The sequence below is a fragment of the Pleurodeles waltl genome, chromosome 8 (genome assembly GCF_031143425.1).
Source record: "Pleurodeles waltl isolate 20211129_DDA chromosome 8, aPleWal1.hap1.20221129, whole genome shotgun sequence".
Lineage (NCBI taxonomy): Eukaryota > Metazoa > Chordata > Amphibia > Caudata > Salamandridae > Pleurodeles > Pleurodeles waltl.
The window spans coordinates 635385155-635402729 of record NC_090447.1 but is presented as its reverse complement, the minus strand read 5'-3'; the positions used below and the strand labels follow the sequence as shown (position 1 = coordinate 635402729).

At 46.3% G+C, this 17575-nt stretch overlaps 1 protein-coding gene across 1 annotated transcript in view; it reads right to left on the bottom strand.

The window, feature by feature from the left end:
* Positions 1 to 17575, bottom strand: part of PHEX (phosphate regulating endopeptidase X-linked) — a 1559577-nt gene that overhangs the window by 1084850 nt on the left and 457152 nt on the right. The window lies entirely within an intron of this gene.

Sequence of the window (17575 nt, the reverse complement as noted above, 5' to 3'; positions counted from 1 at the left end):
TTGCTGTTGCAGCCTCAGTCTGGCCTCCTCCAACCTCAGCTTTCTGAGTTCCGTATCTAGGGAGTTGTCCTCAGAGTTGGATGTGCGGGATACTTCTGAGACAGGAGTGGCATGGGAATGAGCAGAGGCTGATCTTTCCCTGACTGATGTAACACTAGTGACCTGGCCTCTAGGTGTGAATGGAGCCATACTTGTGTGTGACCCCCTCCTACTACTAGCTACACTAGGTGGTTTGTCAGTGTAAAGATCAGTGGAAGGACCCTCCCCTGCATCTTCAGGACCCTCTCCTGAATCTACCTGGTGAGAATCTCCCTCCACCTCCTCTCCTACCTGGTAACCAGATTGTTCTTGGTCATCCTGGAAAAGGAGGTTCAAAAGGAAATCTTTGTTTGGCTTCTTCCCAGTCCCTAGGCTTCTCTCCAACCAAAGCCCCCTCAAACTTTTAAAGTTTAGGTTCTCATAAGTAGTTTTGATAACCGTAGGGGTGGCCTCAGAGAAAGACATAGTAACAGAAAAGTTAGAGTAAAGTTGAGAAAAGAAAAAGTCCTACTTTATGTAACTTTTTGAAGTTTTAGAGTTTTTAGAATGCAAGTGAGACTTCTAGGTATATCTATGTATAGCTCTAAGAATAGAGTACACTTTCTTCAGAAAGCACCAGTGACAGAGTGATAAGGCAATTGCAAGTACTTATCCCACCGCTGCACCACCAATGTAGGAGGCTGGCCTGGTTTGTAATGGGTCCCACAGGTACTTACACCTTATACCAGGTCCAGTTATCCCTTATTAGTAAAATGTAGTCACTGTCTAGAAGCCAGGCTGTCTAGAGGTAGCTGGAGGCAGAGCAGCCAAGGCTATACTAGGAGACATGCAAAGCTCTTGCAATACCACTGTAGTCACAGAGTACTTACACCCAAGAAAGACAATACTCAGTGTTACCAAAAGTAAATGTACTTTATTTTAGTGACACAAGGCCACAAATATCTTAAAGGCTATACTCCCTTAGGAGGTAAGTATTATACATAAAATATACACTAGTAACCAAAATCAGGTAAGTAAATACTCACAAACTAGTGCAAATAGTGAAAATCACCATAGGTTACAATGGGCCTAGGGGGAACACAAACCATATACTAAAATAGTGGAATGCGAATGTCGGTTTCCCACCCAGGCAGGAATAGTGTGTAGAGAGGCACTGGGAGTGTAAGAAAACACCAAAGGTAAGTAAAGTACCCCACTCCAGAGCCCAGGAAAGCAGGAGAAAACTATAGCAAGTATCCTCAGAACACACTAGAAGTCTTGATAAAGAATTATATAAAAAACCAAGCAAGACTGCAAGACACGAATGATGTATTCCTAGACCTGAAGACCTACGGAAAAAGGAGACCAAGTCCAAGAACAGCTGAAGAGTCCAGGAGTAACAGGAGCCCCTGCTAACCCGGATGAAGGTGCACAAGTGGAACCTCTGGTTGCAAGAAAAAGTCAGAGATGCACCAAAGAACACAGCTGCAGGTTCCTGCTTGGTGCAAGAGATGTCCAACATTGAAGAGATGAATGCAAGCTGGTTTTCGTTGATGGATTCCACTAACAAGCCTTGGCTGAGACAAAAGACACGTTTGGTGGGAAAAGGTGCTACCCGGGCCCAGGAGGGACCTGGAGGTCTCAGCTCAGACTGAGAAGACAGAGAGGGCTCTCAGCACTTCAGAGAGCCCTCAGTAAACCAGACAGCACTCACGGGAGTCCCAGGACACGGGGACAAAGGAGTTACAAATCACAGTCGTTGCAGCACTACACAAAGGGATTACACGCCACTGGAGAAAAGCTCAGGGAGCTGAGCATCAAGGATAGAGTGCTGGGGACCTGGGCTACGCTATGCATGAAGGATTCCTTGGAGAAGCGCACAGAAGCCCTAGGAGCACAGGGCAAAACATGTGGTGCACAGGAGTACTATCTGGCATGGGGAGGCAAGGTCTTATCAAATTTGGACAGTTGGACCTTTGGACAGTCAGGGTCACTTCTGTCCACCACCTGCGTTCCATGGTCCATGCTCATCGTCAGGAGAGGGGACCCAGAGTACCAGTTGTCACTGCAGAGAGGTGACTGCTGAAGCAGGGAAGTGACTCCGTCACTCCACGGGAGATTCCTTCGGTCCTTCTGGCACAGATTGAAGACAGGCAGTCCTCGGGGCAAGCACGACCTGGAAACTGTTTCAGGTGCTGGCAGGAGCTGAAGTTACAGAGTTGAAGTAGCCTTCTTGGATACTTTGTTGCAAGTTGTAGAGTTCCTGGAGCAGTTCTGAGTTTGATCCAATGGTAGAAGGTGAAGCAGAGGTTGCAGTGGATTCCTGCTGGAGTCTTGCAATCTGAATCTGAGGAACCACCCAGAGGTGAGACCCTAAATAGCCCCGAGAGGGGGATTGGTCACCTAACCAGGTAAGCACCTATCAGGAGGGGTCTCTGATGTTACCTGCTGGCACTGGCCACTCAGATGCTCCCAGAGTTCCCTGGCCATCCTGAAAAAAAGATGGCAGAACCCAGGGACACTCTGGAGGAGCTCTGGACACCACCCCAGGGGTGGTGATGGACAGGGGAGTGGTCACTTCCCTTTCCTTTCCCCAGTTTCACGCCAGAGCAGGGACTGGGGGTCCCTGAACTGGTGTAGACTAGATTATGCAAGGAGGGCACCATGTGTGCCCTTCAAAGCATTTCCAGAGGCTCTGGGAAGATACCCCTCCCATGCCTGTAACATCTATTTCCAAAGGGAGAGGGTGTAACACCCCTGTCCCAAAGGAAATGCTTTGTTCTGCCTTCCTGAAATTGGGCTGCCCAAGCCCCAGTAGGGCAGAAGCCTGTCTGTGAGGTGGCAGCAGCTGGGGCTGCAGTGGAAACCTCAGAGAGCTTGTTTGGTAGTACTGGGGGTCAATGGTGGAGCCCCCAGGGTACAGGGAAATGCCCCCCAATACCAGAATCAGTATGGGGTTTCAATTTCCATAGACACCTTGCATGGCCATATTCGGGGTTGCCTTTGTGAAGCTACATATTTGTATTGAGCTATATGTAGTGCCTGTTTATAATGGCGTCCCTGCACTTACAAAGTCCAGGACATTGGGCCTGGATGACATGGGGGGCACCTCTGCTAGTGCAGGGGTGCCCCCACACACAGGTACTATGCACCTAGCCTTCAAGGTCTGAAGGTTAGACATATAGGTGACTTATTAGTGACCTGGTGCAGAAAAACTATTTCACTCAGGCTGCAATGGCAGTCCTGAAGAAGTTTTTACATGAGCTCCATATGGGTGGCAAAAGACATTCTGCAGCCCATGAGGATCTCCTGGAAAACCCAGTGCCATGGTTACCTAGGTACCATATACTAGGGATTTATAAGGGGGTCCAGGATGCCAATCTGGAGTGAAATATGTAGTCACTAGACTACAGTGACAAATTTGGAAACAGAGAGAGCATAAGCACTGGAGTTCTGATTAGCAGGACTCCAGTGACACATTCAATACTGACCTGTAGGCCACAAACCATAAGCACTGGGGTCTTGACTAGCAGGGTCCCAGTTACGCAGTCAAAACACACTGACAATCAGGCAGAAATTGGGGGTAACATGCCAAGAAAGATGGTACTTGTCGGAAAGTACCATCCTTATTGGCATGTTACCCGCAATTTCTACCTGTTTCTCAGTGTGTTTTGACTGTCTCACTGGGATCCTGCTAGTCAGGACTCCAGTGCTCATAGTTTGTGGCCTATATGCCAGTGTGTTTTACTGTGTTGTCAGTATGCTTGCTGGTGTCACTGGAGTCCTGCTAACCAGAACTCCAGTGCTTATGCTCTCTCTGTTTCCAAATTTGTCACTATAGTCTAGTGACTCCATATTCCAATCCAGATTGGCACACTGGACCCCCCTTATAAGTCCCTAGTAGATGGGACCTAGGTGCCCAGGGCATTTCGGTTCCAGGATATCCTTATGGGCTGTAGCATTTCTTTTGCCACCCATAAGGAACTCATACAAACACTCCTTCAGGACTGCCACTGTAGCCTGAGTGAAATAGTGCAAACAAAATTTCACAGCCATTTTCACTGCACCAGGTAACTTATAAGTCACCTATATGTCTAGCCTTCAGTTACTGAAGGCTAGGTGCAGAGTTACTGTGTATGAGGGCACCCTTGCACTAGCCAAGGTGCCCCCACGTTGTCCAGGACCAATTTCCCGGACTTCGTGAGTGTGGGGACACCATTATAAGCATGCACTACATATATGTCAATACATATATGTATCTTCACAATGGTAACTCCGAATATGGCCATGTGAGGTATCTAAGATTGAGAAGTTGTACCTCCAATCCGATTCTGGTATTGGGGGGGCAGTTCCATGCACCCTGGGGGCTCCACCATGGACCCCCAGTACTGCCAAACCAGCTCTCTGGGATTCCCACTGCAGCCCCAGCTGCTGCCACCTCACAGACAGGTTTCTGCCCTCCTGGGGAGTGAGCAGCTCAATCCCAGGAAGGTAGAACAAAGCATTTCCTTTAGGAGAGGGGTCTTACACCCTCTCCCATTGGAGATAGTTGTTACAGGCATGGGAAGGGTATCCTCCCAGAGCCTCTGGAAATGATTTGAAGGGTACAAACTGTGCCCTCTTTGCATAATCCAGTCTACACCGGTTCAGGGACCCCCAGACCCTTCTCTGGTGCAAAACTGGACAAAGGAAAGAGGAGTGACCCCTCCCCTGTCCATCACCACCCCAGGGGTTGTGCCCAGAGCTCCTCCAGATCTAAATTTGGTGGCGATAAGGGCTTGCCTCCCCGAGCCAGACAGTACCCCTGTGCACTGCGTTTTCTGCAGCTCCTAGGGTTTCTGTGCCCTTCTTCCAGAAACCCTTCATGCACAGCAAAGCCCAGGTCCCCAGCACTCTGTCCTGCAACGCCCAGATCCCTGAGTTGTTCCCCGGCAGCGTGGGATCCTTTTGTGTAGTGCTGCGACAAAAGCATTTTGCAGCTCCCTTGTCCCCATGTTCTGGGACTCCTGTGGGTGCTGCCTGGTCTTCTGAGGGCTCTCTAAAATGCGCAGAGCCCCCTCTGTATCCAAAGTATGGGTTGAGGCACCCAGATCCCTCCTGGGCCCAGGTAGCAGCTTTTCCTGCCAACCAGGACATTTGTGTGAGCCAAGGCTTGTTTGCACAATCCAACAATGAAACCAGCCTGCATCCAACGACTCGCTGTGGTACATCTCTTGCATCAAGCAGGAACCCGCAGTTGTCTTCGTTGGTGCATTTCTGACTTTTTCTTCCAACCAGAGAATCCTCTTTTGCTCCTTCATCCGGGTTAGCAGGGCCTCCTGTTACTCCTGGACTCTTCATTGACTTCTGGACTTGGTCTCCTCTCTCCGCAGATCTTCAGGTCCAGGAATCCATTGTTGGTGTCTCGCTTGACTTTTGCATAATCCTTTAGCGTGACTTCTAGTGTGTTCTGAGGAAACTTGCTGTACTTTACTCCTGTTTTTCTGGGCTCTAAGTTGTGGTATTTTACTTACCTTTGGTGTTTTCTTACACTTCCTGCACCCCTCTACACACTAAACTTGCCTAGGAGGGAAACCGACATTTTCATTCCACTATTTTAGTATATGGTTTGTGTTGTCCCTAGGTCTATAGCAACCTATTGTGTTTTTCACTGTTTGCACTATTTTAGGACTGTTTACTGACCTGATTTTGGTTACTAGTGTATATATTGTGTATAATAGTTACCTCCAGAGGGAGTATAGCCTCTAAGATATTTTTGGCCTTGTGTCACTAAAATAAAGTATCTTTATTTTTGGTAACACTGAGTATTGACTTTCTTGTGTATAGGTACTGTGTGACTACAGTGGTATTGCAAGAGCTTTGCATGTCTCCAAGTTCAGCATTGGCTGCTCTGCTACAGCTACCTCTAGACAGCCTAAGATGCTAGATACTGCCTACATTTCTCTAAGGTGGCTCACTGGACCTGGTATAAGGTGCAAGTACCTCTGGTACGCACTACAAACCAGGCCAGCTTCTCACAGTACTTTCCTACAGTGTGGAGTACAGTAGACTAGAGTGGAGTAGAGTGACGCAGAGTGGAGTGGAGTTACAAACCACAAAGTCAATGGTAATCAATAGGTTGAATGCATTCCTAGGTCAGCTTTCAGAATGTCTCCAAGACGTTTTTAGCTTCTGAAGGTTTCCCCACAAAAGGAGGCTATGTGCAGCTGACCAAGACCCGAATGTTTTATATGGGTCTGTTCATTAAAGTTATCGTTTTGAATAATTCTTAGGGCAACTCAATACTTTTTAAGAAAGAGATTAGAAGAACTCGTACAATTTTCCTCCTGTAGAAGAAGTAGGATTTCATCTTTAGCATTATTGCAGAAATGATTTTCTTCTTGATTTCTTTCAAGCTTGTTCTGGCTGCAAAGGAGTCTGCACAGGTTCTTAAAGGGTTCAAGCTACTTTTTGGTTGGCAGCTACCATGACCGAAATCTTAACTATTACTAAAGGATTCCCACTCAAGCATCTGCAGAAGTATGAGCCATTCATTGCTATAGGAGAGTCCCTTATAGCAGAGATAATCTCCTGAAGCTGGGAAAATTGCAAATTTGTCAATAAGAACCATTTTCCTGAGGAGACCTGGTTGCTCTCAAGCAAGGAATCTCCACTTTTCTCATTAGTTCACTTTAGCTAGATAAAGAGCAAAGTATGGCATCTCTCTTATTTTCAAAACTTTGAAAGACATGAGGCCCGATTCACAAAGGTAAACTTGCACCAAAAGTCTACGTTTAGACCAAAAGTCTAACTTTACTCATTACTCGTACTAAAGTTAGACTTTTGGTCTAAGTTTACACGTTTGATCTAAACAGACTTTTTGTCTAAGTTTACCTTTGTGAATCAAGCCGATTGAATGCAATATTCAAACAATAAAAGCTTTAAATATAACCTTGGCTTGTTCCACTAGGACTGGGAAAAATCCATGACCAGATTGCATATTTCTATTGCCGGACATATGTTGCTGCAGCAAGATTTCAGTATGTTACATATGTGTGTGTGACAGATTGGTTATGGAGAAACCACATAACCACATATATTATTAACATATTTGCAACAGAACAGGTGATTTATACTACTTTAGTTTGTTTACAATATTCCATGTATTAATATTTAACATCTCTCAGTAAGCATCTACTAACCAGATTGAAACTGTCAGGCCATACTTAATTTACCAGTGGCTGCAGAGAGAGACAGAAGGGAGCACAACATTAGCAGAGCACATTTGGCTGGCCTGGTCAGCAGACCTCAGACATCGACAGAGGTCAAAAATCCAAAGGTCCAAAAACAGTCAATCAGTCATAGACTTATTTCGATCAAACAAGGATCATAAAAGAACAATACAAAAAACATATTTAGAACATCCTGATTGATATCCATAGGTGTAATAAAAACGTAAAAGTCACTAGGTAAACATTTTATTCTTGGGCGTACTGCATTTCATACAAGGCATCACATGCAATCCCCTGCACACCATAACACAATAATACAATGCCTACAACATTTGACATTAGTTAGACTTAAGACGCATAAATAGATTCTCCATTTAGAAAGGCAGAGTGGGGGGGCAGGGATTTCTAAATACCTCATATCATACCAACCCTTGGCACGACTGTACACAGTGCAGTATAGCTGTTCGAGACGAGTACAAGATCTTCTAGTACATTAAGGTAGAATTTTCCATTTAGACTCTTCTTGGGGGTTAAGACATAACACCACTAATTTTGGTTTAAGCCCAGGTGGAAAAGCTTTTAAAGGATTAAAACCTCTAATAAGCCAAAAAAAACAAACACAATATCATCAGTGGCTACATAAAACCCCAGCTTGTTCAACTGTTTGAACTCAAAAGGATGTGCAAACTTACAGCGGATTCCTAGGGGTTAAAGTACAAATTCCATTTGAACTCTTCATTGAACACAACGCAACACAATACAATTCCATTTAATTTATTTTAAATCACAATTCGAAGCTTTGGATTCAAATTTAAGGTTTCTAGTAAAAACAGAGTCACAATCCCATAATTAGAAATTATGTTGCATAGTGGATTGTCTGCAAAATAATGTGGCACTATTAAATATAAATGGTAAAAAAAAACTCAACAGATACCTTCTACATGATTAACATGACAAATCCTGTTCACTTGCTTGGATAAACTTTGAACGCCAAATCCAGGCAGCCAGAAGATATCTGGATACAGCGAATTCCACTAACCTAGAGTAGTCCGTCGGTAGCACCATAAGGGACTTCAGGTGCCCAGGTTTCTGCACGGAGGCAATAGCCAATTTTTCCCTTGTTGGACATAAAATGTGGTGTATGGTCTCCGAGAACCCCTACACACTGGGCATGCAACACCCACATTATGTGCATCGCCCACTTAGAACAGAAGGCACTAGTGGAAAGAGACTGGAACCTGAATTGTAAGAACAATTTCCTGGCCAAAGAGGGCATGGTTTCATCAATTTACTTTTCATATACTAGGAGCATTGTGTGACATAAATTCTGTAGTAAGCGTGCCTCTACTACTGAGAATAGTTTCTATGGATACATACTTTCAGTAAGCCACTTTAAAAGTCCCTTTTAGAAAATGAGTTAGTTTCCTTTGACCTGGCTCAAGGCATATCCTTAGGGCAGTTCTGATGTACTTGAGCCATTGGACTTTAAGGGAGCCGGTGTGACAAAAGGTCTCTTAGGGCTTCTCTATATGCTCTCACTACAAGCGAGGACCATAGTCTATGCCGGTAGAGCAAAGACCTATACTCAGTCTTCTTGGAGATTTTCCTAAGCACCATATCAAGATGCAATTGAGTCATAGGTGAGCTCTTAGCAGGAGCAAAGAGCAACCTGAGGATATTCTGCTAGTGTTAAAATGTAACTATTAGCATGACCTCAAATCTCAGAGCTGTACAAGACAGCTCCCAGCGACTTCACGTTGCAAATCTCAAAAGCAGCGGCAGGCCTCTTACAACAGGCTTAATTATATATCTTTAGCAATTTTGTTGAATAATGTACTTGCATTGACTAATCCAGGTTTGGTGTTAATCTTATCCCTAGATAGTCAAAGTTGATTAGCTGTTCAATAGGGTCGTTTCCAGTTTACATTTGATATATCTGCTGTTTTGAGGATTAAATATCTTAAATTTTGTTTTGGAGCTATTTAGCTCTAACCTTTGCTCTTTGCAAAATTTGGTAAAATCATCCAGGAGCTGCTGTAGGCCTTTGAGTCATTTGGAAATCACCAGAGTGTCATCCGCAAAAAGTAAAGCAGGCACTCTTCTACCTGCCACCTTGGGAACTTTACAACCATCTGTATCTATCCATTCCACTACATAATTTTTGTATAGTGAGAATAGTAAGAGGGCTAAAACATAACCTTGTCTCACCCTGGCAAGATTCTTATGGGGTGGTTACTTGCACTGTCCCCGCCCATGAAGTTGCCTTCACAGAGTTGGACAAGGATTGCCAAGAGGTTTGATGGGTAGCCCATCTTGTCTAAGGTTGACCAAAGAGTTTCCCTGGGGACTAGATCAAAAGCTGCATGCAGCTCAACGAAGGCAATAAAAAGGTAACTCCCGTTGACTGCTACAGTCTTCCAAAATAAACAGTTGAAACAAAAGTTCCGGACTATCGTACTGACACCACTTCTAAACCCTACCTGGATGTCGAATATCACATTGCTCTCTTCAATCCAATCAAAAAGATGTGCTAGAGTTTGCTTGCAAAAGATGTTTTGTGAGGCATCTATTAAACCGATAGGGCGATAGTTGCTTGGCACGCTATGTTGGACCTTCTTGTAGATTAGAATAATCTCTGAGGAGAGCCAAGTAGAAGAGATCTTCATTCCCATTAGAGTGGAGTTTGAGAAGTGATTCATGTAGGGACCCCAAACTGCCAGGTGGGATTTAAAAAGCTTGTTTGGGACTGGTTGAGGTATGGTGCTTTTGCTGCGGGGCTAGACCTAATTGCCTCTATTGTCTCCTCCTGCCTGAATTCCCAGGTATGGTGCTCTTAGCTTGGCTGCCAACAGAGGATCAATGCCCACCCACAGTGCATTGCCACTGCAGGAATACAGATACTAAAATGGGACACCCAGTCCTACAGTTGTACAAATAATTCTAGTGCCTTCCTACCACCCTTTTCTCTCACTGCCAAGGTGGACCAGAACCTTGCATTGTCCTTAGTGCTCAAGGCAGAGGGCAGCTCATCCCACAGAGTACTTTCCAACTACCTCTTATCATTTGCCAGTTATTTTTTATACATCGCCCTACACAGCACAAGTTGGGTCCCTGTTATTAGCTTTAGCTGCTTTCAGGAGCTCTCTTTTAGTCACCCTGCAGGCCTTTCTTGTACTAGGGACCTTCCATCTGGATCAACGAAGCAAGCTTGGTATCCAGTGCTAATAGATGTCTTATGTTTGCAAAGAGCATTTGATGGGACTTTTCCACGGTCAGGCATCTTTCCTCTGGGGACAGGCTATCGAATGGCACTTTCTGTTCCTTGACCATGGCAACCAGTGATCCCAGCACCTCTGGATGCTTTTCAACCCATCCCCACCTGATGACTTTACCATTGCCAGACAGAAAAATATCCCCAACTTGGGCCCAGCTTTTGGTACAGGGGCATTGGCTATGGTACCCGACAGCAACAGACTAAGGACATTGTGGTCACAATCATCCCTTTTGATGACCACCATGTCATGAACAAAAGCCCAACCCACACAGCTGATTAGAAAATAGTTAGTATGACTGGAATAGCCTGGTCTGTTAAAAGTATGTCTACCCTCAGTGTCTGACACAGTTATCCCATTTGCTGCCCTAAGGTCGAATTTTAAGGTTAGTGCAAGTAGCTGAGCCGTCCTCTGAGACCATTTCACTGTGGGGAGGACTAAGGGGGAGAAGGGGTTCTCCATTTTGAATCCTGCTCAGTTGCTAAGTATAGGTCAGAGGACAGAAGAGGTTCTAAGGTGGTGTTTAAATCGCCAGCAACTATAACACCCCCTTTTCCAATATATTCTGTGGGAAAATCCTCTGCAATGCTTACAGCTTTAGTTTCCTCATTACAGCCTGCTGAACCCAGTTGTGCACGTTAATTAACACAAGGGAATGGCTGATATGGAGATCTACCCGAACTTCCAATACATCTGGTGGTGTGGGCGGTAAGATTCTTACAGAACCTTGCAGGTCTATCCACACCCATATCGCCAATTCCCCAGAGGGTCTAATACTAGGTGACTGGATTGCCTTGACAGAAAACAAAGAGTACCCATTTCTAATAACTGGTAAGATGCTTCATATCTCCTGTCTGAGACAGATGTTGTGCTCCTCTACAAACTGTACCCATTCTGCATTCCCCAATTTAGGCCTTATCCGAGTCACATTTAAAGACAAAATGTTGATTAACTTTTTACGGCAGTCTTGGCATACTAACTGGTTACAGGGAATAAATGCCCCTTCCAGTGACCATAGACTAGATGGCTTATCAGAGGGTAGTGGGGGACTACCCCTACCACTGTCCTCCAGGATACTGGTTTCTTTTAATCTAAGGCCCAAATTAAAGAGGGCCTAGCTCCTCCTTGTGCCACATTAGCGTAATTTTTATGACGTTAATGTGGCTCAATGAAGCCTAATTTGCAGCGTCATATTTACAATGTGGCAAAACATGCATTTCAGGCCTTGAACCTCATCTTTCAACCTACCATTCACCTTCACTATGTCTAGTTGCATTCTGGGCTTCTCCACAGGGGCACTAGGTGCCCTCTCATCATCTTCAGGCCTATATTGCCCTGCCCTATGAAGTTCATTTGAATTTACTTTTAAAATGTTTACTTTGAGGTTGCTTTTGAAACACCCACTAAGAGACAACAGTGCCTGATTTAGACTTTGGCGAATGGGTTACTCTGCCACAACGGTGAAGGATATCCCATCTCCCGAAATATACACCCCATACGAAATAATGAGATTTATATTTCGGTGGATGGGCTATCCATCTTCGTTGTAGCGGAGTAACCCCACTGCTGAAATCTAAATCAGGTCAATAATCTCATCCTACAGCTCTGAAGTATAGTCCATTTTGGATTATTAAAATGTAATCACTGAATATATTGTCCATTTAGTTCACAAATGCCATTTCACAATTTCCTCATAATTCATGTCACATAATTCAGAATATAACACCTTGTAGGAAGTTGGCTCTGTATGTACTATTTCAAAGTAAGAAATAGAATGCACAGAGTCCAAGGGTTCCCCTTAGAGGTAAGATAGTGGCAAAAAGAGATAATTCTAATTCTCTATTTTGTTGTAGTGTGGTCGAGCAGTAGGCTTATCAGAGGGTAGTGTTAAGTATTTGTTGTACATACACAGGCAATAAATGAGGAACACACACTCAAAGACTATTCCAGGTCAATAGGTTTTTTATATAGAAAAATATATTTTCTTAGTTTATTTTAAGAACCACAGGTTCAAGATTTACAAGTAATACTTCAAATGAAAGGTATTTCACTCAGGTATCTTAGGAACTTTGAATCAACACAATAGCATGTACAGTTTTGGCAAAAATGGCAATAAGCTATTTTAAAATTGGACACTGCAAAATTCAACAGTTCCTGGGGGAGGTAAGTATTTGTTCGTTTGTCAGGTAAGTAAAGCACTTACAGGGTTCAAAGTTGGGTCCAAGGTAGCCCACCGTTGAGGGCTCAGGGCAACCCCAAAGTTACCACACCAGCAGCTCAGGGCCGGTCAGGTGCAGAGGTAAAAGTGGTGCCCAAAACGCATAGGCTTCAATGGAGAAGGGGGTGCCCCGGTTCCAGTCTGCCGGCAGGTAAGTACCCGGGACTTCGGAGGGCAGACCAGGGGGGTTTTGTAGGGCACCGGGGGGGACACAAGTCAGCACAAAAAGTACACCCTCAGCGGCAAAAGGGCGGCCGGGTGCAGAGTGCAAACAGGCGTTGGGTTTGCAATAGGTTTCAATGGGAGACCAAGGGGTCTCTTCAGCGATGCAGGCAGGCAAGGCGGGGGTCCTCGGGGTAGCCACCACCTGGGCAAGGGAGAGGGCCACCTGTGGGTCGCTCCTGCACTGGAGGTCGGATCCTTCAAGTCCTGGGGGCTGCGGGTGCAGTGTGTTTCCCAGGCTTCGGGTTCTTTGAAGCAGGCAGTCGCGGTCGGGGGAGCCTCTGGATTCCCTCTGCAGGCGTCGCTGGGGTGGCTCAGGGGGGTCAACTCTGGCTACTCACAGGGTCGCAGTCGTCTAGGAGTCCTCCCTGTAGTGTTGGTTCTCCGCAGGTCGAGCCGGGGGCGTCGGGTGCAGAGTGGAAAGTCTCACGCTTCCGGCGGGAAACGTGTGGTCTTTAAAAGTTGCTTTTTTGTTGCAAAGTTGCAGTTTCTTTAAGACAGGGCCGCTGTCCTCTGGAGTTCTTGGTCCTTTTAGATGCAGGGTAGTCCTCTGAGGCTTCAGAGGTCGCTGGACCCTGGGGACGCGTCGCTGTTGCAGTTTTTCTTGAAGTGGGGAGACAGGCCGGTAGGGCTGGGGCCAAAGCAGTTGGTGTATCCGTCTTCTCTGCAGTGCTTCAGGTCAGCAGTCCTTCTTCGTCTTCAGGTTGCAGGAATCTATCTTGCTTGGTTCTGTGGGCCCCTAAATGCTCAATTTAGGGGTGTGTTTAGGTCAGGGAGGTTAGTAGCCAATGGCTACTAGCCCTGAGGGTGGCTATACCCTCTTTGTGCCTCCTCCCTGAGGGGAGGGGAGCACATCCCTAATTCACTAATCCTATTAGGGGAATCCTCCATCTGCAAGATGGAGGATTTCTAAAAGTCAGAGTCACCTCAGCTCAGGACACCTTAGGGGTTGTCCTGACTGGCCAGTGACTCCTCCTTGTTTTTCTCATTATCTCCTCTGGTCTTGCCACCAAAAGTGGGGCCGTGGCCGGAGGGGGCGGGCATTTCCACTAGCTGGGATGCCCTGTGGCGCTGTAACAAAGGGGGTGAGCCTCTGAGGCTCACCGCCAGGTGTTACAGTTCCTGCAAGGGGAGGTGAGAAGCACCTCCACCAAGTACAGGCTTTGTTACTAGCCACAGAGTGACAAAGGCACTCTCCCCATGTGGCCAGCAACATGTCTGGTGTGTGGCAGGCTGGCAAAACTAGTCAGCCCACACTGGAAGTCGGGTATGTTTTCAGGGGGCATCTCTAAGATGCCCTCTGGGTGTATTTCACAATAAAATGTACACTGGCATCAGTGTGCATCTATTGTGCTGAGAAGTTTGATACCAAACTTCCCAGTTTTCAGTGTAGCCATTATGGTGCTGTGGAGTTCGTGTATGACAGACTCCCAGACCATATACTCTTATGGCTACCCTGCACTTACAATGTCTAAGGTTTTGCTTAGACACTGTAGGGGCATAGTGCTCATGCACCTATGCCCTCACCTGTGGTATAGTGCACCCTGCCTTAGGGCTGTAAGGCCTGCTAGAGGGGTGACTTACCTATGCCATAGGCAGTGGGAGGTTGGCATGGCACTCTGAGGGGAGTGCCATGTCGACTTAGTCATTTTCTCCCCACCAGCACACACAAGCTGGCAAGCAATGTGTATGTGCTGAGTGAGGGGTCCTCAGGGTGGCATAAGACATGCTGCAGCCCTTAGAGACCTTCCCTGGCATCAGGGCCTTTGGTACCAGGGGTACCAGTTACAAGGGACTTACCTGGATGCCAGGGTGTGCCAATTGTGGAGACAAAGGTGCAGTTTTAGGGAAAAAACACTGGTTCTGGGGCCTGGTTAGCAGGCCTCAGCACACTTTCAAATCATAACTTGGCATCAGCAAAGGCAAAAAGTCAGGGGGTAACCATGCCAAGGAGGCATTTCCTTACACAACCCCCCCACCCAAACGAAAGAGGATGAGACTAACCTTTCCCAAGAGACTCTTCGTTTTCTAAGTGGAAGAACCTGGAAAGGCCATCTGCATTGGCATGAGCAGTCCCAGGTCTGTGTTCCACTATAAAGTCCATTCCCTGTAGGGAGATGGACCACCTCAACAGTTTTGGATTTTCACCTTTCATTTGCATTAGCCATCTGAGAGGTCTGTGGTCAGTTTGAACTACAAAGTAAGTCCCAAAGAGGTATGGTCTCAGCTTCTTCAGGGACCAAACCACAGCAAAGGCCTCCCTCCCAATGGCACTCCAACGCTGTTCCCTGGGGAGTAACCGCCTGCTAATGAAAGCAACAGGCTGGTCAAGGCCATCTAAATAGACTAATATGGTTGACCACACTGTGTTAGGACAAGGTACATCACCTCCTTTCCCTTTATTTAGGAGTACAGTGGGACATTATTCCCTTCAAAAACTCCTCTCTTTGTTTTTTAATCTTGGCCTGATCCTCATTTTGAGTGATTAAATTATGATGCCGGAGGCTCAGAGACACTTTTAACCTATCTTTCACTCTCCTCCCCTTTCTTTGTCAGTACGTACTGCAGACCTCAGTGGATCTTCCATACCATCTCCGGTTGAGTGCCACCACTATATGTGGGGTGGTCCGCCAGACATTGCAGTGCCGTTCTGACGAGGAGATAGCCCGATGATGATGCCTAGCATCCTAGTCGATGCTTGAGGGCTCTCCTGCTAAGCACTGACATCTCTCGTCCCTGCATATAGATCTTTTTGGAACAGTGTACTTAGTCTATTTAGAGGTTCAGGTTCAGGGAGATTGTACACTGGACCATAATTCTCCCAGTCCCTCTCTTTTTTTCATGTGGTCAAGGCCATCATCATTTGTTTGGGACAAAACTGCCCCTATCCCATGTTCAGAGGCATCAGTCTGCACAATGAACTGCTTGGAGTAATCTGGAGCTTTTAGAACTGGTGCTGTGCACATAGCTTGTTTTAGGGTGTCAAAGGCCTGTTGGCATTCTATAGTCCAGTTTACCTTCTTGGGCATTTTCTTGGAGGTAAGTTCTGTGAGGAGTGTCACTATTGATCCATATCCCTTCACAAACCTCCTGTAGTAGCCAGTCAAGCCAAGGAATGCCCTGACTTGAGTCTGGTTTTTGGAGCTACCCAGTCCAGAATAGTCTGGATCTTGGGTTGGAGTGGCTGAACTTGGCCTCCACCTACAAGGTGTCCCAAGTAAACCACAGTTCCCTGCCCTATCTGACATTTGGATGCCTTGATAGAGAGGCCTGCTGCTTGCAGGGCCTGCAAAACCTTCTTCAGGTGACCAGGTGATCCTGCCAGCTGGAGCTAAAGACAGCAATATCGTCAAGATAAGCTGCACTAATGGACTCCAAGCCAGCAAGGACTTGATTCACCAACCTTTGGAAGGTGGCAGGGGCATTCTTTAAGCCAAAGGGCATAACAGTAAACTGATAATGCCCATCAGGTGCGGAGAATGCTGTCTTTTCTTTTGCTCCTGGTGCCATTTTGATTTGCCAGTACCCTGCTGTCAAGTCAAAGGTACTTAAGTATCTGGCAGCACCTAGTTTGTCAATCAATTCATCTGCCCTTGGAATGGGATGGGCATCTGTCTTGGTGACAGAATTAAGTCCTCTGTAGTCCACACAAAACCTCATCTCTCTCTTACTATCCTTGGTGTGAGGTTTGGGGACTAAGACCACTGGGCTAGCCCAGGGGCTGGCAGAGTGCTCAATGACTCCCAATTCCAGCATCTTGTGGACTTCCACTCTGATGCTTTTCTTAACTTGGTCAGACTGTCTGAAAAATGTGTTTTTGACAGGCTTGCTGTCTCCTGTGTCCACATCATGGGTACACAGGTGTGTCTGACCAGTGGTTAGGGAAAAGAGCTCAGCAAACTGTTGTAAGACTTTCCTACAGTCAGGTTGCTGTTGGCCAGAGAGGGTGTCTTAATAGATCACTCCATCTACTGAGCCATCTTTAGGGTCAGTGGAGAGGAGATCAGGGAGAGGTTCACTCTCAGCTTCCTGGTCCTCATCTGTCACCATCAGCAGATTCACATCTGCCCTGTCATGAAAGAGTTTGAGGCGGTTCACATGGATCACCCTTTTGGGGGTCCTGCTAGTGCCTAGGACTACCAGGTAGGTGACCTGACTCTTTCTCTCTAGCACTGGGTAAGGGCCACTCCATCTGTCCTGAAGTGCCCTGGGAGCCACAGGCTCCAGAACCTAGACTTTCTGCCCTGGCTGAAATTCAACCATAGCAGCCTTTTGGTCATACCACATCTTCTGGAGTTGTTGGCTGGCCTCAAGGTTATTACTTGCCTTTTCCATGTACTCTGCCATCCTGGAACGTAGTGCTAGTACATAGTCTACTATATCTTGTTTAGGCTCATGAAGAGGTCTCTCCCAGCCTTCTTTTACAAGAGCTAGTGGTCCTCTGACAGGATGGCCAAATAGAAGTTCAAAGGGGGAAAACCCTACTCCCTTCTGAGGCACCTCTCTGTAGGCGAAAAGCAGACATGGCAAGAGGACATCCCATCTCCTTTTGAGCTTTTCAGGGAGCCCCATGATCATGCCTTTCAATGTCTTGTTAAATCTTTCTACAAGGCCATTGGTTTGTGGATGGTATG